Source organism: Danio rerio, chromosome 16 (genome assembly GCF_052040795.2).
Source record: "Danio rerio strain M-AB ecotype USA chromosome 16, GRCz13ab, whole genome shotgun sequence".
NCBI lineage: Eukaryota > Metazoa > Chordata > Actinopteri > Cypriniformes > Danionidae > Danio > Danio rerio.
Window position 1 is genome coordinate 10363455 of NC_141036.1, and position 21546 is coordinate 10385000.

General features: G+C 38.6%; 1 protein-coding gene, 2 long non-coding RNA genes and 2 pseudogenes across 4 annotated transcripts in view; 1 reads left to right on the forward strand and 4 right to left on the reverse strand.

Annotated features, from left to right (window-relative positions):
• cep76 (centrosomal protein 76) overlaps positions 1-21546 on the reverse strand; it is a gene marked incomplete at its 3' end in the record, with an annotated part of 56121 nt that overhangs the window by 4461 nt on the left and 30114 nt on the right. Inside the window, 3 exon segments of the mRNA NM_001103119.5 lie at positions 3710-3733; positions 5837-5923; positions 15019-15061.
• LOC147840169 (uncharacterized) lies at positions 991-14569 on the forward strand. Its single transcript, XR_015511043.1, has 5 exons — positions 991-1147; positions 10405-10720; positions 10979-11063; positions 11160-11358; positions 12838-14569. It is a non-coding gene; the product is annotated as an uncharacterized LOC147840169 (long non-coding RNA).
• On the reverse strand, positions 7142-12602 carry LOC141378169 (uncharacterized). 2 transcript variants are annotated; one of them, XR_015511038.1, is made up of 5 exons: positions 11140-11275; positions 10857-11023; positions 9092-9156; positions 8684-8837; positions 7142-8222 (listed from the first exon to the last, which is right to left on the reverse strand). It is a non-coding gene; the product is annotated as an uncharacterized LOC141378169 (long non-coding RNA). The 2 variants fall into 2 exon arrangements; XR_015511037.1 differs by lacking the exon at positions 7142-8222 and having other exon boundaries at positions 8420-8837; positions 11140-12602.
• LOC147833278 (uncharacterized) lies at positions 15159-17262 on the reverse strand (annotated as a pseudogene).
• Positions 18260-19007, reverse strand: LOC147833279 (uncharacterized; annotated as a pseudogene).

Here is a 21546-nt window from a genome sequence, read left to right on the forward strand (position 1 = left end):
CATCAATTATTGATATTAGGAACTGTTCAGACAGGCTGTGGTGACACTAGGTGCATCAGAGGACGTGAAACACATGCTGGCAATTTGAGAGCTTTGGCATGGGTACAGCAATATACAGTGTGTGTGTGCGTGTGTGTGTGTGTGTGTGTGTGTGTGTGTGTGTGTGTGTGTGTGTGTGTGTGTGTGTGTGTGTGTGTGTGTGTGTGTGTGTGTGTGTGTGTGTGTGAGAGAGAGAGAGTCTGAAAGCAATGTCAGAATGGCATAGAGCTGGACACAAGCCCAGACTGAGAGCAGCTGCTGCAGAAATGTGGGAGCGAAAGACAGACAGAGCTAAGTAGGCATGCATCAGCTTTGATATCAAAACTACAAAACTTATTTTATTGTTACTAATTATTGGCTATGATATTATTTCTACAGAATGGGTTGAATGAACCGGTATCTTATAGATGTTTGAACAGAAATACCTATTTTGTTTACATTATTAAATTATATATGTAGTACCACTGCTCCCTATATGCAGATTACGCAGGTTGCGTAGGGCACCAACTCCGGAGGGGGGCACCATCTCAGTTGCTAATTTTTTTAATTTATTAATGTTTAATAAAAGTGTTAATCAAATATATATATATTGATAATATGTTGATAAATACGCTTCACTTTTTCCTTAATTTTTTAGGTTACAACCTTTTTCCAAAATTGATTAAATAAATAAAATTTTTCAACATTCTATCACAATTCCCCATAATGATAATGTGAAAAAAGATTTGTTGAAATTGTTGCAAATTTATTAAAAATAAAAAAGCAGAAAAAATCAACTGGAGCAGGAGGCATAGAACCCAGGACACAGCCAGTAGGACGGCCCAGGGTGGAGTCGACAGAGTGAGGAGGAGTGGTCGCCAACATCAAGGGGGCGACCGTGGGAGACGCCGTAGCTGGAGGTGGAGCTCAAGGAGGAGCGAAGGTAACATCGAGGAATGAGGCACAGCCGAAAGAGTGGAGTCCAGAGGTGGAGGCAGGGTGATGTCTGATCAAGGCAGAGCAAGAAGGACAAGGGAGTCTGGTGGAGCTGGTGGGCTGATGGCCCACGGAGGAGATGAGTGGGTTTCATCTGGGTGCTCCGGTTTCCCCCACGGTTCAAAGACATGAGGTACAGGTGAATTGAGTCGGCTAAATTGTCCGTAGTGTATGAGTGTGTGTGTTAATGTGTGTGTGGATGTTTCCCAGAGATGGGTTGCGGCTGGGAGGGCATCCGCTGTGTAAAAACTTGCTTGATAAGTTGGCGGTTCATTCCGCTGTGGCGACCCCGGATTAATAAAGGGACTAAGTCGCCAAGAAAATGAATGAATGAATGATATATGTATTCATTTTAAGACAAGAACTTCTGTGCTGTGAAGTTAAATATAAAATTGTGTATGGAAAGCATCATCAATGCACCATGATGCACCGAGATATCAAATTGAACCGAATCGATGGCATGATAATTGAAACCGAATCGCGAGACCAGTGTAGGATCTCATTTCTCACAGGACACTTTCTGAGGAATGATCTCCATGAGTTTGCAAATCCATTCTCTGCAATATTGTAAATGAGAAACAGCCAGGGTAAATGCAATGTGACGTGTAACTAAAAGTTTAATGTCTGCCATCTTTTCTCTTATTTATTTTCGTGTTGTCACTTTATGTACACTGAAAGCTTCTGTAGTCAAAACAAACTCCTTGTAAAGCAAACTTGGCAATAACACAAATTCTGAAAATAATATGGTTTCAGTGACATGGAAGATATGATTTTCAAAAGTTAAGTTGCTGCCTAATATAACACCCAGATCTTTTACAGTGGAGCTAATCCTAACATTGCATCCGCTGTGTACAGTTTTTTTTTTTTGCTTAGTAAGTAATACTTCTGTTTTGGCTGAAAACGTTATATTCATTTAGTTAATTTTGTCTAATTTTCAATAAATTATTCATTAACTCACTATTAAAAACGTTATGTTTCATTAGCAGATGTATAACATTTGAAGAAATATTCAGGGACGTGTTTTGGTTGGCTGGTTGTTGCCACATATTGGTTGAACAATATAACTTTAATTTTGAGCGTCATGATGCATTAAACAGTGATTTTAATCTTTACAATAAACAAGCGTTTCTATCTGAATTATAAACTGTTATCCCAGAACTTCTAAATTATTTGATTGTTTGTAACTTTGTAAATGTGTTGTTTTCAGCAAAGTGTGTCGTTTTTGAAGCTAAGTGCTTCAAACATGTTTAATAAAAATCAATTGACACTGCATACAAACAAAACAGAGGGCATCCCATACCCTGATTGGCCCATGCTCAACCAAAACACTTCTGTGTCAGCCTCATGGCTACTTATTCAAGATGGAATAACGCTGGTATTCCTGATGTTCTATAGGCGCCATCTGCTGGAATCCAGTGAATGCATCATTTTATTCTTCAGTACTGTTTTGGTTTAGTGCATGAAAAGACCTTACACTTTGGTGCAGATATGCTGTATGTAGCATAATTTTACAAAACACAGATTATGTTTTTACATTTATAAGTTATTCAATATATTTTAAGCTATAAACAGTAATGTATGTTTAATCTTTGTGTAGATCATAATGAAAGTGCAATCATTGCCTCTATTTGAAATCATTTCTGATTGTTCAGTATGGTATGGAGCAGATAATAATAGTCACATTTGTTTTCTAATTCCTAAAATTTCTAAAATATTTGTTTGTGCAATTTGCATTAGTAAATTAGTACTAAATTGCACAATAGTAAATCTTCAGCACAACAGAGTTGAACTTGATGACTGATAGTGAATAGCTTTAGTACAGTGTTCTTCAGTCCTTGTCCTGAGATGCACAGCTATGTACATTGTGTACCTCATTGTGTCTAAGTTTAGTTCATAGTAATTATTTTAAAACTTTTTAAATGAGTCTGTTTAAAAACAGAGATGTACAATTGTTGTACTTTGTGTCCCCATTACTAATAATTGAATAAAATCACCAATGTTAAGTAAAAGTGAATTGTATGGATTATGCAACTGCATTTATTTATTAGATTTTTTTGTTATTTATTTTCTTGTTAGAGATAAATCTTTGAGATTTATTTTGAAGAGAACACAAATTTGGCTTGTTTAATAGACAACGACTGTTGCAGTAAAAAGAAATTTACAAACACATTTTGGGCCCTATCATACATCTGGCGCAAGGCGCGACACAATTGTTGTTTGCTAGTTTCAGCTTGTTTTGTTCAGTGGTTTTGACGTTTGCGCCATGCTGTTTAAATAGCAAATGCATTTGTGCTCATGTGTGCACCCATAGGCGTTCTGGTCTACAAAAAGAGGTGCATATGTGGCGCGTTGCTATTTTGAGAAACTATAATAGATTGTTCAACAGACCAAAACAAAGCCAGTCTAAAGTCCAGCGCAGAGCGCGTTAGTTGTGCGCCTCGCTTACACACAGGATACAGCAATACGCAAATATCTTTACAAATGAAAAAGAATTAAAATATTAAGATATAATAAGGATATAATAAGGATATATATAGGATATAAATATAATGGATTAAAATATTAAAAAACATATTATTTTCTAGCCTTTATAAATATTAAAACCACTGCCTTCATGCTTTCTTCATCTCGGGAGGCTTTTTCAGTTTATTCATAACAATTTGCTTTTGTATAATGTTTTTATTATTAGCAGTATTATTTATTATATCCATATTTATATTTGTTTTATTAAAAACTTATTAGATTTGACCACCTGTCAGGTTTTAGACCATATGGGGCACAGCATGTGCATTAGGATATAACTCAGTTTTTTGACCACACTTCGTTATTTTTGTTCATTTATTTGTTTGCTGGAAATTATAACTGAATTTAAAAAATAGTTTTGGAACAAATCTTTGCGCTTAACAAATGAAATTAATTATTTATAGGCTAATGGATGTCTGTGCGTACAAGAAGTTTCCCTATCCACAAGAGTGAAATTGAAAGTAAAGAATGAGGAGGCCTTATCTCTCATTCTCGTGCTGCAGATGCTCTGTTTGACTGTTTTCTTGCTAGTGAAACGCTCAGTTTTTACACTTACAAAGTCCATCATGTAAATAGCAAATGCGCTATGGCGCGAGGCAACTGACTCTTAAAGGTAATGGGAGATGAGACTCTGATTGGTTTATTCTCAAAACACACCAATAACTCATTAAGAAAATAAGCTCAACCCATTTAGACCATGCGCCACGGTGCAAAGTGGATTTTTACATCCCTAAAATAGCAAAAATGGATTCCGACACGCCCTTATTGCTTTTGCGCACTTTGCGGATGGATCGTCAAAATAGAGCCCTTTATCTTAAGTTACTCGTGCAATGGTTCATGACCTTTTAAATTTCCAAACTCTCAAGGTGTATGAGCACCACAGTATGTCAGCATGATAAATTAATGTAATGATAAAACAAATTAATGATATAACCTCTTGTACTTATTATACAGGTTCAATTAACTTTTATACAATTAAGCATTGATACATGTTAATGTGACCATTTCACACGTTTTCTTTTTGCAAACACAGTCACAAAGTTTAATTATTTCTATGAATTGAAGGTGAATTTTTAGCATCAACATTGTCTCATGATTTTTTTAGCAAATCAGTTTAAAAAGTAGATATGATGATTAGGACTTTTTCTGTCAATATTGAAAACAGTTGTGCTGATTAATATTCTAGTGTGCAATACCATTTAAACATTTGGTGTTCCTTTTGGTTTGTGGCAGTGGCCTTAATACATAGATGCCAACAGCTCACCTTTTGGTAAAATCTTATTTAGTTATCTACCTTTTTATAGTTCACTAATGAGATTTGATTAAAGGATTTTTTTTCAACTCAGCAGAGCTGAATGTAGATTTAACGGTAAATAATGAACTGGCTGTTTTGACATGTACAACATTTTCTTTACACTTTACTTTTTTAAAACAATATATAGGCGAAGCACTGGCGCAGTAGGTAGTGCTGTCGCCTCACAGCAAGAAGGTCGCTGGTTCAACCCTTGGCTGGGTCAGCTGGCGTTTCTTTGAGGAGTTTGAATGTTCTCCCTGCGTTTGTGAGGGTTTCCTTCACAGTCCAAAGAAATGCGGTACAGGGGAACTGGGAAGGCTAGTTTGTCCGTAGTGTATGAGTGTGTGAGTGTGTGGATGTTTCCCATGATGGGAGATCATTTTTTAAGTTATTTAGATTTTCTGTTTCTGTGGGTTTAATATTATCATTTTTATCATCAATTATGTTGGTGTCTGGATCAGAGTGTGTTTTTATGTGAGATGCTGTGATCCTAAGCTGTAGGTCTCTCTCAACTAGATCATAGAAAGTATGAATATTAAACACTTTACAGTTTGTGTGGCTATAACTATACCCTACAGTCTTGCACAGAATGGATTTAACACACTAAGAGAATGTTCTCGTTTTAACTGTCGCCGAGTCACTGACAGAGATAGAAGCTTCAAGTTGTCTAGTATTAAAAAATATTTCTTATTTATTATTATTATCATTCACATCGTGAAATATGTGAATTAGCCTGTAAGTTTAAAAATATACATTTATATTTGTGTAATTTAATCAGAAAAGTGGCAGTTTATTTATTTAATACATGGAAACAAAAGAATGCACTTGAATATAGAAAAGTGGTTTTTAGTAAACAGGTGGGTTGAGCCTAATTGGCTTATTCAGAACTCAAACTGCTGTGCCTGTCTATGTAATGCAGTAGAATTCTAGTATACAACCCATATTAAACTAACATTTTTAAGTGTATTACTATTAAATTACTAATTATAAATGTAATATTAGGCTCTATATATATATATATATATATATATATATATATATATATATATATATATATATATATATATATATATATATATATATATATATATAATTTTTTTTTACCTTATAAGGAGCTGAGCCTTCCTAAAATGAAAATCCTAAAATTGCCCGTTTCTTTCCAAACTGCTTTTTACCATAAGTGCCCTTTAAATGTGTGCTGTTCATTTACAAAACACAGCAAACTTGAAAAATGGTGTTTGTGCATGGCTCACTCATTGTGGCAGAAAGGCTGAATAAACTCTAAAACAACTACACCAAATAACCAGGTGGAAACTTCCTGGTTGAGTCTTAATGTTGTTATTTGTGACTGGTTCTCAGCTTTATCAGTGTCTGAGTCCGATTAGTGTTTTAAACTGAAACTTCAAAGAAATATTCTCAAGCCACCACAGCTGGAGGAAACCCACGCGAACACTGAGAGAACATGCAAACTCCACACAGAAACGTCAACAGGCCCAGTCAGGACTCAGTTGGGAACCAGCAACCTTCACATTTAAAATATTGATTTTATTATTATTTTACTATATGCACTTCCTTCTTTGTGTGGTTTATTCATAAACTAATTTCTAGAGGATCACGTGCTTATAATCAACACGTCTGGCTCCTTGTTAACTCCGTAATCAACCCTATTAGATGATTACGGAAGCATTATAAATAACCTGACTTTTTCACTCCAGTTATCTTCGTCTTGAAGCTCCCCCCCAGGCCCGGATTGGCTGATCGGGAGGACCGGGAGAATTCCCGGTGGGCCGGTCTGTTTTTTGGCCGCGAGGGCCGGTGTCCCTAGCTGCTTGCACTCTCAGCAGTCACACTTTTTCTTCTATTTATTTTTTTGACCATAGCTTTACTCTTTTTAATCATTATTTTACCGTAGTGCCGCTCTTTTTATTTATTTTCTCGCAGCCCTGTGAGAAAAATGCAGCCTGCAGGTTAACTAACGTTAATGATGATGATGTAATGCAACTATCGCCCCAAACAGCGGCACCTTAGTGAATATAAGAATTCGAATAAAATGAATAAAACACCTGCTCAATGAAAATCAAATGATTCACTACATTAATAAATCTGACATAACTTGATCAGAAATCTAAAAATAGGAGAAAAAGATTGAGCCATCAAAAGAAAGTAGTGCTGTGTCTTAAGGGTCGCAAGTCATTAATTATTTTTTACTCTCACTGTAATAGCGCCAATGTGGGCCAGTGGTAAGCACATTGCATTTAAATGGTATAGACCTGTAATCGAATCTCCCATGAAAAATCTTTTTTTTTTTTTCCGATTTTATTGTTAAGACATAAAATACTGTTAGGGCTGTTGAACATTTGAATTTCTAAAGCAGCAGTTTTCTTGAAAAAGACGTCATAGTGCCATTAGTAACTGAATTGAAATCAGTCGTGAACTGAGGTGGGCCGGTCTGGCTTGAAACTCCAGGGCTGAAAATGAGTCCCACTCCGGCCCTGCTCCCCCCCTTTCCACCCCTACATCCTCCCACTTTTTCTGATTGGGCGACACGGTGGCCCAGTGGCTAGCACTGTTGCCTCACAGCAAGAACACCGCCGGTCCAACCCATCGGGCCGGTTGGTGTTTCTGTGTGGAGTTTACATGTTCTCCCCGTGTTCGCGTGGGTTTTCCTCGGGTTCCCCGGTTTCCTCCCACCATCCAAAAACATAAACCATAGCCAATCGACTAAAACAAATTATCACCTAATACAACCTTAGTTTACACTTCTAACAGTGACAAGCAGGGGAGTTCTCAAAACCTACCTGACCTCGAATTTTCCTCTCGCCCTTCTAACGGGAGGGAGCCCCGAGCTCGAGGATATTACGAGCTCAGGGCTCTCTCCCGGGACAGCATGCCAAATACGCTTTATTGATTATCAGCTAAGTGTGAACTCTTGAAGTAACATATGCTTAACACAAAAATAACACAATAAATGCGCTATATAAACACATTACAATACATTACATATGTCCATTTATCAAAATACAGTTTAAAGTACTGTAGTTTAGGTGTAAGCAAAACAGCTGTGGTAAAATTTGAATAGCATGTGTCTCGGAGTTTGTCTGACCATGCAATAAAGTTGTTGTAGGAATCAAAGACCAGAAGGAAACAAAACATAATACTTAATGTGTGTTTCTGTGCATTCGGTTCACAGTAACATATGTCCACACAAAGTTGTTTCTTTCTGCTTGAGTGAGTGCATTTGCTCATATGCATGCATCTATCGGTGTGTGTGTGTGTGTGCGTGCTGCTGTTTCACCTTCAGGCAGAGATATGATTGGTTCCTCCCTGAGGGCCTCTTTCTCCCTCCAGCATGTGGAAACCATGGCACGTTGCCAGGATACAAGGCCCCAGTCTGTACCGACAAGCAGACATGAAGAGCAAAGATTAATGATTTACAAGCACACCCCCTGTATGCTCTGACAACTTGGCACATTTCCTGCATCAAATTTCATGAAGCCATCATCCTCATTACTTATTTTATTTGAGTATTAATTCTGACCACCAAACAACATTTGAAATTGAGCTCAGAATACATTTGCAACCTAACAGTTTTCTGTGTTCAATTATTTTATTGAGACAGCATTTAATATATTGTTAGGACATATTCTGATCAAACACACATGCATCAGCTTAGTGTGAATAAATCACAAAATACGCCATGTTGATTCTAGGAAGTGAAGGCATCTGTACTCCTGATGCTCTGAGTGGCCTTTCCTTTGTTATTATCTTCCTCACAACCCTTGTGAGCACAGCAGTGAAGTTGATTATTTGCATTCTCTCTCATACATATTCATGCCTGCAGGGTCAGCTCACATTAATGGGAGAGATTTGATTGGGCTTTAGATGGAAAGGTTTCTGAATGACAGGAAGAAGAGGAGGTTGTGTCCCACTGCGCGTGCCATTCCTGACCATGAGTCGCTTCTCCTTTGTTTGAGTCTTCTGTGTAGAATTAGAAAGCCTTTTTTATCTAAGATAACACATTACAAAAAAAAAGAATATTAATCTACTGCACATGTGGGACCACTGACAGGTTCTCAAACTCACAACCTCATCCACAGGATAATGCAAATATTGTATGTAAAATCAAATCAAATATACAAATCAATCTAAAAGTATTAATTTCACAATTATTAATCATTAGAAATTGATTTGTTTGTAAAAAAAAAATACATTAAATTATTAATGTATTTTATTTTTTATTTTTTTACCATTTTTACTTACAAATTGAAATTATTACACCTTGGTATAATAGTCATACTCGCGCTCTCAAAACAGCAACCCGTGCCCTGGAACGTAAATGGAAAAAAAACCTATTTAGAGCTCTTTAGAATTGCGTACAAATACAGTATGTCCAGCTATAGAAGGGCTCTAAAATCAGCCAGGGCTGAGCATCTCTGCAAACTGATAGAAAATAACTGGACTGGACCCCAGCAACCTAGCTAATTATAGGCCATTTTCATATCTTGCATTTATGTCTAAAATACTAGAAAAAGTTGTTTCTGTCCAATTATGCTCATTTCTGCTGATGAACAATGTTTTTGAAGTGTTTCAGTCAGGTTTCAGGGCTCATCACAGTACAGAAACCTCATTAGTGAAAATAACCAACGATTTACTCTTAGCTGCTGACCAAGGGTGCATCTCGCTATTAGTTTTACTGGATCTTAGTGCCCCATTTGACACCATTGACTACAATATCCTCATAAATCGCTTAAAGTTTACAGGTGTCCAGGGACAATCTCTACAATGGTTTAAGTCATACTTAGCTGACCGTTACCAGTTTATGAATATTAATGGACAGTCTTCACAAGTCAGCCCAGCAAAGTATGGGGTGCATCAAGGATCAGTTTTAGGCCCTTTGCTGTTTACAATATACATGCCACCCCTGGGAGACATCATTAGAAGACATGGGATCAGCTTTCACTGCTATGCAGATGATACTTAATTATATATTTCAACTAAACTTGATGAGCTATCTGAACAGTCTAAGCTAACTGAGTGTATTAAAGATGTTAAAGACTAGATGACAAACAATTTCCTTCTCTTAAACCCATATCAAACACACCTGCCTGTAATTATCACGTGGTTTTCAGGTCCTAATTAATTGGTTCAGGTGCGTTTGATAATGGTAGCAACTGAAATCTGCAGGAAGGTGGCTCTCGAAGGAACAGGGTTGGCCACCCCTGCTCTAGAGCAGGGGTGTCAAACTCAATCCCTGGAGGGCCGAAGCCCTGCACAGTTTAGTTCCAACCCTGCTCCAACACACTTACCTGTAGGTTTCAAACAAGCCTGAAGGACCCAATTAGTTTGATCAGGTGTGTTTAATTAGGGCTGGAACCAAACTGTGCAGAGCTGCGGCCCTTTTGGAACTGAGTTTGACACCTGTGCTCTAGAGCCTTATGGTGCGCCAACCCTGCTGCTCACCGCAGGTTGCTTAGCACACAGGCAGGCCTGATGTTTACAGTGGGGGGTTACCCATAACCTTTGGGCCCACGGACGCCTTACTCCAAATTGCTGATTCTCATTTCTCTTTTCAGAGATTCTGGCAGCTGGCTCCAGAAGCGGACCCTCATTCAACACCTGTCCCTCATTATTTAGAAATGATATTGCCATAAACCACCCCTTATATCACCTCTGCGAGACTTCTAAACCCCTCATTTACTACTTTTTGGAGATCCATTTCTAAACAGGTAAACACCGTTTTAAAGAATGATGTGGGGAGCGTGTCAAGACTGCAGGTTGATGTCTACCAAAAGATATTGGGGACAGTCCAGATTTTTTTTCACCAAATTTTGTCTACTTATTCCATTTTGAAACAACATGAGGATCGGACACACATTCATTAAGAAAAAGGTGACACATATTTTTGTTATTGTTCAATGTTTTGAACAATTTTCCTGTAAATAAGTAGAATTTTAGATGCAGCCCATACTGCTGCCCAATGTATATTTTAGGAGATAAGGATGATTATACTGAGAGTATAATTTACTGTATCGTGATGCACTGTATCAGTCATATCAGGAAGGCAGCCACCACTTTCTGGCAGCAATTTCTGACAGATGCAAACCACTTCTTTCTTCTGCTTATCAATGTTTTCCATTTTCTCTTCAGTCCCCAAGTAATCATGACAGCTGTCAATGAGGACATTGCAAGCAGCTGCAGAGGCAACAGAGATAAGATTATCTGACGTTTCTGAGTAAATCATTAGTTCTTTCTTTTTCATTACAGAATTATTCCTATTATCCCTATATATTATTCTGTTATTTCATTACCGAATTCACCAAATGGCCAGGGGTACCAGATCCTCTGGAAGTCTTCGAATGGCCAGGGGTGCCAGATCCTCTTGAATTCCACGAAAGGCCAGAGCCACCACCCGAGTCCCACGTAAGGCCAGAGCCACCACCTGAGTCCCACGAATGACTGCCAGAGCCGTGTGACTTCTCAATGCTTTCTGCAACATGCTCCAGGTCCTCCACAGCTCCATGCTCCAGGTACACCTCTGCTGCATGGTCCTGGCCCTCTGTCCCTCCCCCTGTTCCACCTCTGCTCCACCTCCCTCCTGATCTGTATTTGGAGCATCTGGAAGCCGCTCCAAATACAGAAATTTGGGCTCTGTTGTGAGCTCCAGCAATCTAGTTACTGCATATCGGTAAAGGACAACAAATACACCATTTATGGGCCACAAGACCCAGTCATGCACCATACACACACAACCGGTTCCTGATCCTGACTGATTGCAAACACACAGCTGATGCTGCTCAAGTATTGATTACACACACATATATCGGCTGAGACACTCATTGCTGAGTCTTGTTTACTGTTTAGTGACAACTCGATGTAATGAAACGGAGTGGGTAAGCCTGTCAAAAGTTCTTGAAAAAGAAGTACACAATCAATTAATGACTTTTTTGGAAAATTAGAAGATGCTCGAAATTATCCAGCCTGGCTTCAGGGCCTTGCATAGTACAGAGCTGGGTTTTCTATTAATGACATTTTTTAGCTACTGATTCTGGGGGAGTGTGTCATTCTTGTGCTTTTGGACTTAACTGCCGCCTTTGACTCTGTGGATCACAAAAGTTTAATTTCCCAACTGGAAAAATGGGTGTGCATTAAAGGGTTGGCCCTTTAGTGATTTAGGTCCTATCTGGAAGGGCGTACGTTTAGCATCAGCATTGGGGATCATGTGTCTTCCCCTGTTCCCCTGTCTCATGGGGTCCCAAAGGGCTCAGTATTAGGCCCTCTTTTTTTCCCTCTATCTACTCCACCTTGGGTCAGTAATTTGGAGGCATGGCCTGCCTTTTCACCTGTATGCTGACGAGACCCAGATCTATGTCCCTGTTAAAAAAAGTGAAACTCTTGGATCACTGCTCCAGTGTCTAGATGATATAAAGTCCTTGATGGCTCTTAATTTTTAAGTGTATATGAAAAGAAAACAGAAGCCATGGGTTTTGGGGATGCTACTGTAACTTCCACGGTTAATTTGAGTGCCCTAGCACAGCATATCAAACCAACCATCACAAATCTTGGGGTTCAACTTGATCCTGACCAAAAGTTGGACAACAAAATGGGTCAGTGGTCAAGGCAATCTTTTTCCTGCTGAGACAACTCAGGAAAATAAAGACGTTTTTGTCATGACAAGAATTTGTAACTCTAATCCATGCCTTTGTTACTACCCGCCTGGATTACTGTAATTCGCTTTACATAGGGTTAAGTGGGTCTTCTGTGACCCGTCTACAGCTGGTGCAAAATGCTGCAGTACGTCTTTTAACAGGGTTAAAAGAGTCGTAAGTTTGATCATATCGCCCTGATTTTATCCACAGTTCACAGTTGTATATTTTTCAACAAAGAAAAGCAAAACATGCCACTTCATTAACTCGAGACCTTGTCATGTTTAATATTTCAAAATCTTTTTTTTCCCCTCCACTGATCCTGAAAATCCTTGTCTTGTTTCTTTCTTCCTGTATCTTTAGGGAGGCCTTCTCTGGCACAATTTCAAGGAGGATTAGATGACAGAGGAAAACAGAGAGTTCCAACAGTAATTAGACGATGGTCTGTTACTGTATGCAGTGAACATGGGCAAGGTTTTTATTCTTCCTCGTCTCCTGCGAGCACTGACCTACAAAGTGTGTGCCTTCCCCTCCCTGAACATTAACCAGAGTTCATCTGCTTCAAATTCTCATCACTTTTGCCATGTTTGAGGGTCAGTGAATTATCAGAGGGAGGTTAGGAAGGGAAAAGAAGTACATCAGCACCCACATATAAAGGAATATATGGAAAGGTGAGGGAGTAGAACAAGAAGTGTCAAGCATTGTGTCTGAAAGATTGAAACACACCAACTTTGATTTATATTAATGAAATACTTTTTTAAAATATGTTTGTTATTTTGTATTAACATCCTGTCACTATCCTGTCTTTCAAATCAATTTAAAAGGGCAGTTGTAATTGATCTGTTCAAAAATATATGTATTTTGTTTTTTCTAAATGTCTGATGCATATGGTACACTTTTCTGGAAATACTTTAGCCGACCCTCGGTCAAACTCGTTTAAATATACAGGATTTTCAGGAGCTGAGTGCCCTGCTGATAAATCCAGCTTAAATCAGCCTAGGCTGGTTGGCTGGTTTTAGCTGATCGACCAGGCTGGTTTTCGAGGGATTTTGGTTTTAAGCTGGACATAGCTGGTTTTGGCTGGGATTCCTGCCTGGCTAGGCTGGTCAAGTTGGTTTTAGCTGGTCATCTCCCAGCCTGTCCACCTAAGACCAGGCAGGAAAAGACTGGAAACCCACCTGGAAATGGCCAAAACCCCTCTAAAACCAGCCTGGTCAACCAGCTAAAACCAGCCAACCGGCCTAGGCTGGTTTGAGCTGTTCTTTTAGAAAAATCTGAGCAGAAAAGAAAGCCTTGATTGTTTATTGATGACAGTACTCATTACTACATGTATAACTTTCTGAGATGGTCATGAATCAGTAGTTTACTGACTGCATACCCGTCTCTTATTTATTGTGAGGATAACTTATCAATTTTACTTAAACACTGCATTATTAAAAATGCATAAAAGCTTTAGCCTGATGTTGACAAACATGCAGGTATGCTTATATTCAAAAAAATTTTCACGCGTTTGCGATTTCAAAAGGCGTTTCTTTGAAATAGTCCCTCCACTGCCGTCCAAAGTTAATACGCTAACCGGTTAGCATTTTGGCAGATCATCTACTGCACCTTTAAGTAAACGGGAAAAAAGAAACAGTTGGCAATAATTAAGCAAATAATCCTAGCACTAGTGAAAACAGATAAAAAATGATGATGCGTGGTGATCTGTAACAGAGGAAAAAAAGGAGCGCAGTGTGGTGATATCCTGCATCCAAAAGGCCAATCTAAAAAAAAAACCCCAGCAAATTCTGCTTTATTCTGTCGAGCTTACCTTAATTTTCTCCCAGCATTTCTACATTAGTCCGTAATTTAGTATACTGCAGTGTACAAATATAAGCCATTTCTTCATCTAACTGCTGCTTATTCCTCCTCTCCCTATTCACACCAGTGTCTGAGTATAATAAATTATTTAAACAGGGTATGGATCTACAAGCACTCAATTCACTGCAGTCACTCAGCCATATTGCCCTAGGGAAAGAAGTGTGGCTAGGCATTTTATGAAAGAGCAAGCAAGCGTAGAGATAATGCACTGGCCCAATAAAGGTCAGTAGCCCCCCTCTGGGTCTCCTGTGATATTTTCATTATTGAAGAGAAGAGGCTGTGCAAACCTGCACTAACAGCATCAAGACTAAGGTATAAAAAATAGAGAAATGATCAAACAAGAGAACCGACTCTAATTTCTAGTGCATTATTTATCTAGTTATCTATTTATTATTGAGTGTAGTTTCACATTTAATGCATTCCTGTGATTCAAAGCTGAATTTATTATCATTACTACAGGTTGCAATGTCAAATAATCTTTCAGAAGTGATGATTTGCTGTTCTATTATGATCATTTATTATTGGCACACAATCACAAATGGTGATTCTTACAATTATCAGTGCTGAGTTTTTTTATATTGCTTCATAGGATCTTGGAAATGGCGACATATTAAATGTGTTGGAAATTTTGACCATTATTTTTCCTATATTTTGTCACATTTCTAAATACAAAATTATTTTGACTATATATATATATTTATGTAGAATATTTGTATATTTAAATTTACTTTTGTATTATCATGCACATGTTAGTTTTGTATACACTATGTAAACGCTAAGTTTTTTGGACTTTTACATATTTTGTGCCTCTTTTTTTCCAAAGTTTCAGTGCTTATAGAGTTATAAGAAGACTAGATTATTTGTCGTTTAACTGTTAATTGAACATTCAATTATTGTAATGTAAGAAGTGGTACTAAATTAAATAATTTGCTTTAAATAAAATTTCATTCAGACTTTTTTTGGACAAAGTTCACAACACCAATCTGTAACCTTTCTTCTCAATCTGGCACATGTGTAGTTTTGTCCAAACTAAGAAATCGCAGAACAGGACACTGCATACGAACATGTTTAGCTAAACTTGATGGTAATATTTATGACTCTTATTGAGGTGTTGTGCCTTGTCCAAGCAGAAATGTGAATCTTCGCTGCTCCCTGTTAGACCACTCCGGTATTTGTATGGGCGCTTAACCTCTACAGTTGCTTTCCCACAGCAGGTACAGTTCGCCATTTCATCTAGCGATGCCCCAATGTGTGGACTGTCAGGCCGCACAACAAGACCACAGAGCTCCACAGCAAAGTTCTGGGGCCTCATGTATCAACGCTGCGTACGCACAAAAACTTTGCGTACGCCAGGTTTCACGCTCAGAATCGCTCACGTTTGGATTTACTAACAATGAACTGAACGTGGGAATGTGCGCAGCTTCACGGCAGCTTTCTGGCTGGCGTACGCACATTTTTTGTGCGTGTCTCTTTTATTTCCATTGGCAACTCCTAGAGGCAGTTGTGTTAAATTCTTCTCTACAAAGTGTCTGAGCCTTGCAATGGCAGCTGTATGAGACGGGTTCATCTAGCAGGTATATAAGGTTTCCATACCATACAGTTGACCAGCTAAACATTAAAGCACAATTTGCAGCAGTCGCCTGTTTTCCCAATGTAATCTGAGCGATCTACTGCACACACATTGCTATAAAGACACTATCTGAAGATGAATTTGCATGCGTGAATCAGAAACATTTCCATTCAATAAATGTGCAAATAAAATATGAAGCACAAACTTATTAATGATTCCTACTTGTCTTTCTCGTGATAGTGGGCAAAATCTGATATGTAGCGGGGAAAAAAAGAAGAAAGAGTTCATTAGATGCTGGATTCGAGCCGAGTTCATGCTCGAACGTGTCAAAACATGATCACATGCGTCTTACGAGGTGCGCCACTGAGACTGTTTAGGGTGTTGCAACATTTTACAGATATACACCAGACTATTTCTTTTTTTTTAATGCACTCAGTGCGATGTTCAGACCCAACTGTGTTAACCGCATCAGCTAAACTCTCCCACTCTATTTTTTTTCTTTTGTTGTTAATTCCGGAGAACAAACTTGCAAATAACACCGCTTTTCTCCGGTCTACCTCCGAAAGCAGCACCTCCAATTCACATTCTGTTCAAAGTTTCTCTTTTTGCTTGATTTTGCCGTTGCTTTTTCGTTGGGTTTTTTCATTAGCACAGTCATTAGCATATTCATACGGGGGAGGAGGCAGGAAGGGGTTTTGTTTTCGTGCATGCTGCGCTCAGTTTCACGTTCATTCGGATGTACAAAAGAGTATGCGTGAGATTCGGCTTACGCAGTGTTTCATACATCTGAATTTTTTTTTTTTTGCGTACGCAATGTTTTAGTAAGATTTCCACGCAAGTCTTCGTACATGAGGCCCCTGATGTTTTGATTTCATGATTGCGGTGTACTGTTTTCTCGTTGTGTCCATCATATCATTCCCCCAAAGTACTGCTGGGACATGGGTCAGGTCTTTTTTGTTGTTGTCCATTATCTGTTTGACCAGACTTGTTTTTGCACTCTCAGATACTACAGTGCACACACAATGTGAGATTGTGCTTGTGATCCTTCCAGTTCTGTGTTTAAGTATCTTGTCATAACTTAAAGGTTTACACACTGTTCATTAGTTAACTCCTTTCCCAGTCTTTCAAATGTTTATAAATTTTTCTATTGTAATTCATTTTTGGCAGAGGCATCTCAGATTGGCATCATACAGAACTACCAGTGGCTCTGGCAAGTCTATGGTCTCTGTCTCACATTCAAATGCAGAATCTGTGTCGCTATAATCCATGCCAGAGTGCACAGCTGCTTCAGGTGCTAGTACCTTCAATCCTGCGATGTCTTCATCTCTGAGTTTCGAATACACAAAATAGTTAACATTTTAATACAAATTGTCAACCTGATTTCACGTTGTTATTGTTATTATTATTACTACATGGCACTAATTACAGTCTGTTTTTACAATAAAGGTTACTTGACCCAAAATTAAAATGGCCTCTTCACATGAGCAGCAAATAAAGCCATCCGATAAGCAAAATCACACCACTTGCATATACTACATGCTCACAAGTTGACAAAACTTTCTCTCCTTAACAGTTTTATTCACTTTTTCTCTCTCTGTGTAACTGTTTCACACTGCAATCTCATTTGTGTGTGCGTAAACTCTTAAAGGGGCCTCGATTAAAAACAAACTAAACTAAATATGAGTGTATTACTGGGGAAATTAATTAAATGTCAAGTGAATATTACCCTGGTTACATGTAATATAACACTTCGTTTGATAAACACAAGGCCAACTGTTCACATTTCTCAAATGTCTACACTGTGACTCCTCCTGACAGTTTCGTATCCTGCTCAAATTTCATGATTAGGGCCTTAATTTTTTGCAGGCACATGTCTGGTTCTTTGAGCATATTTTGGACAGAGGGGTACTTCAGGGGGAACTTCAATAGAAGGTTCTGACAAATTTTTTGACTGGGCGCTCTGACTGTCTCGCATGAAGAGTAACACCTCACGCTCACTTCCACCACTCTGACTGCCTGACATTACTTGACAAAAGCACAAGTCACATCACCTAAATCATCAAATTGACAATTGCCCAACAGTGCATAAAATCACAATTCAGCATATTTAAACTATAAACCACTTATACCAACAGTTATACCCTTTAAACTCTGAGCTATGTGTTGTTACCTGTTAGATTGTCAAAGTGACCATAGACCTGTGACCTGACTGGAGCACATAACCAGCTCTGCACGGAGTGGGAACACTGAGCATCAGGGAAGTATTGGTGTTTACACCACTAGCATATGAGCTTTAAATCATACTAACATTACTCAATTTTACACCACACTTAGTATGAATAATAGGATGAGATTTCAAACAATCGTAACGATACTTGCATTAAAATGACCCAACTTGTCCTCGGCTCTGAAGTCACCCATGAACACCGACCCATAGTAGCAGGGGATGACGTAATACGTACCAGTCTCATCTTTAGTAGTCCAGAATTGCAAATGAAGGTCCATTTGTTTATTCTTTGTCGTTTTATTCAAACGTTCTTCGAACATGACGACATATGGCTTCTCACTAACGCTGCACGAAAGCTACTTCTTGATGAATGAAACGATGCCATATTTGAGGACATATGCAGTTTTATTTTCACCACGGGTGAATGACTTTGCAAGCTGTGAATTGGGGAACATAGCAGCAAAGATGTCACGTATCTCCTCGTTGGATTTAAATATATTGCGCCTCGTCACAGTATGGAGAACCCACAGTACCTCTGCCTTTTGGGTATCTGGCTGTGAAATAACATTTGCTATAGCCGACTGTGAGGTGGGGTCTGAACTAGTAACATCCTTAGATTGAGCTGCAAACAATCCAGGGATTAACCTGGACCCGCTATGATTAGCTGCTGAAACGTATCTCTGGTGCTTTCCTCCTTTCATTTGCGACTTGATGGCTTCAAGCCCCATGGTCCCTAACGAAAAGGTTATTTGCAGAATTTACACATTGCCTTATTGTTATTTTCAGCCTGCACCAACCATCTCCTAAATGCATCCTCTTCCATCCACTTGTTGTTAGATTTATACTTTCCCATCTTTGCATTTTGAACCTCACCTCGACAACCGCGTAAAGGCAGCACAAAGGGCTGCCAAAGCGTCTGTAGCTGACCTACCGTAATAAGCCAATAAATCAAGGAGACTGTCATTTCACTCCTGTTTCACACATACTAAATTGATCAACTATTAGATGTTTTACGGTGGACCACAGTGCAACTCCATCGTCATTAGGCACACCGGCTAAAAATTAAATACCTACAGCAACTGTACAGTACATTTAAGACCTTAATTTCCGGGATTGTAATTTAAGACATTTTAAATTATTTTAAGGACCCACGGGAACCCTCCATTAACCATCCATGACGGTTTCCTGTGCAGCGCATGCGAGTTCCCTACGGAAAAAAACAGCTTTCCGTCGGGTGCAAGGTTGTGAAGAGCTTTGCAAGTTAATAAAAGAATTTTATGTTGTACACAATAAAGAACAGGAAGCCAATGCAAGTGAATGAAAATTTGGAGTTTTGTGTTCAGAAGCACGCAAGCAGGTGACTACCCTAGCTGCTGAGTTCTGGATTAACTTTAATCTGTGAAGTTGGTTAAGAGGGATACCACCAGATAGGAAGGTATTGCAATAATCAATCCTTGATGTAACCAGAGCATGTACAAGCTCTTCAGTACTTTGTTAGGATACTGGTGAGGGGCGAAGTCTTGCAATGTTATGTTACACAAGTGAAAAAAGACAGATGGTCAAATATTACTTATATGGGAATTAAACGAAAGCGTACCATCTAGTACAGGGGTGGCCAATCCTGTTCCTGGAGATCTACCTTCCTGCCGATTTCAGTTGTAATCCTTATCAAACACACCTGTCTGTAATTATCAAGGGGATTTCAGGTCCTAATTAATTGGTTCAGGTGGGTTTGATCAGGGTAGGAGCTAAACTGTAGAGGAAGGTAGATCTCCAGGAACAGGATTGAGCACCCCTGATCTAGTATTACCCCAAGACTTTTAGCATGAGTTGTAAAATTTACTGGAGAATTATTGAAAGACAAGAGTAAAGGATTTAGCTTTGGAAAGAACAGATTTAGAGCCAACCGGAAGGGCTTCAGTTTTACTGGCTTTTACCTTTAAAAAGTTACTGGTCATCCACATATTAATATCTCAGATAATAGAATGTATGTGTGTACAGCATTATCATCAGCATAAAAATGAAAAAATTATAGTTAATTATGGTTATTAAATGCAGCGGTGATATCTAAAAGAAAAGTATGGACAAACAGCCAGAATCAGCAGTTAAGATCATTAACAACCTTAGTAAGGGCTGTTTCTGTGCTGTGTTTGGGGCGGAATCCCGACTGAAAGTACTCAAAGATGTTATTAGCAAGAAGATGTGAGTGAAGTCGAGCTGCTACTGTTCTATCCCGTATTTTGGAAACAAAGGGAAGGTTGGCAATTGGCCTAAAATTGTTTAGATCATTGGGATCAGCACCAGTCTTTTAAGTATTGGAGTAATAGAAGCTATTTTAAAAGATGAAGGGACAGTAGCAGTAGATGGTGAAGAACAGACAATAGATGTTATGAAGGATGAGAGTGAATTATTACAGCACTTAACTTGAATAGTCAGTAGGGAATCAACTGAACAGGTGGAAGTCCTAGATTTCATAATTTCCTTAGTAATAAAATCAACCGTGGGCAGTTTAAAATTAGAAAAAGTGCTTACTGACCAATTAACAGGAATATGGTCATAATGATTATCATAAGAAGATAAAACAGGTGTAAGCAGTCCTGGATGAATTTGATCAATCTTGCCAGAAAGTTGGAGTAAGGAACACACTGAGTTGGGTCAAGTGAAAGAGTCATGTGACCTCAACAGTTTATCCACAGTACAAAACAGGGTCCTAGAGTTTGAGTGTCCAGTGTAATAAGACTTGAGTATTAAGTTAATTTTGACTCTTTTTCCAGAGTCTTTCCAGGCGACGCCCTAAAGCTTTTTGATGTCGCAGTTCAAGAGTAAACCAGGGAGAGGGGTTGGTATAAGATACCTTGCGAGTTCTCTCAGGGGCCACTGTATCCGATATTTGAGACAGGCTACTATTATAATAATTCATCAAGTCAGAAGTAGAAATGGAGATACATTGATTGACCGAATAGTTTATCACTTCATCAGGGATATTATGATCAATGTTCACGATATTGCAGAAAGAGACAGAGCATAAAGGTTTTACTCTTCTCAAAGAGAGAGAGACATTAAAAGGTACAGACTTATGATCTGAGATTATATGATCTGTTATGTAAATATTTAGTATGGGGCAACAACAAAACAGCATACAAGGTCAAGAATATGCCCCTTGGAATGCGCAGGAAAATTAACATATTGGACAAGGTCGACACTGTCCAGGATCAATTTAAAATCATAATACAGGGTGTTGGTGGTGTTATCAAAATAAATATTTAAATTACTCATAAACAAAATATTTGATGGTAGAGTACAAATATGAGGTAACAAATCAGAAAGCTCACTGAAAAAGATATTCTTAACAGACAGTTTTGGTGGTTGATAAATTACAACTAAAATAGTAGGAGTCGAACCTTTAAGTAGTGCA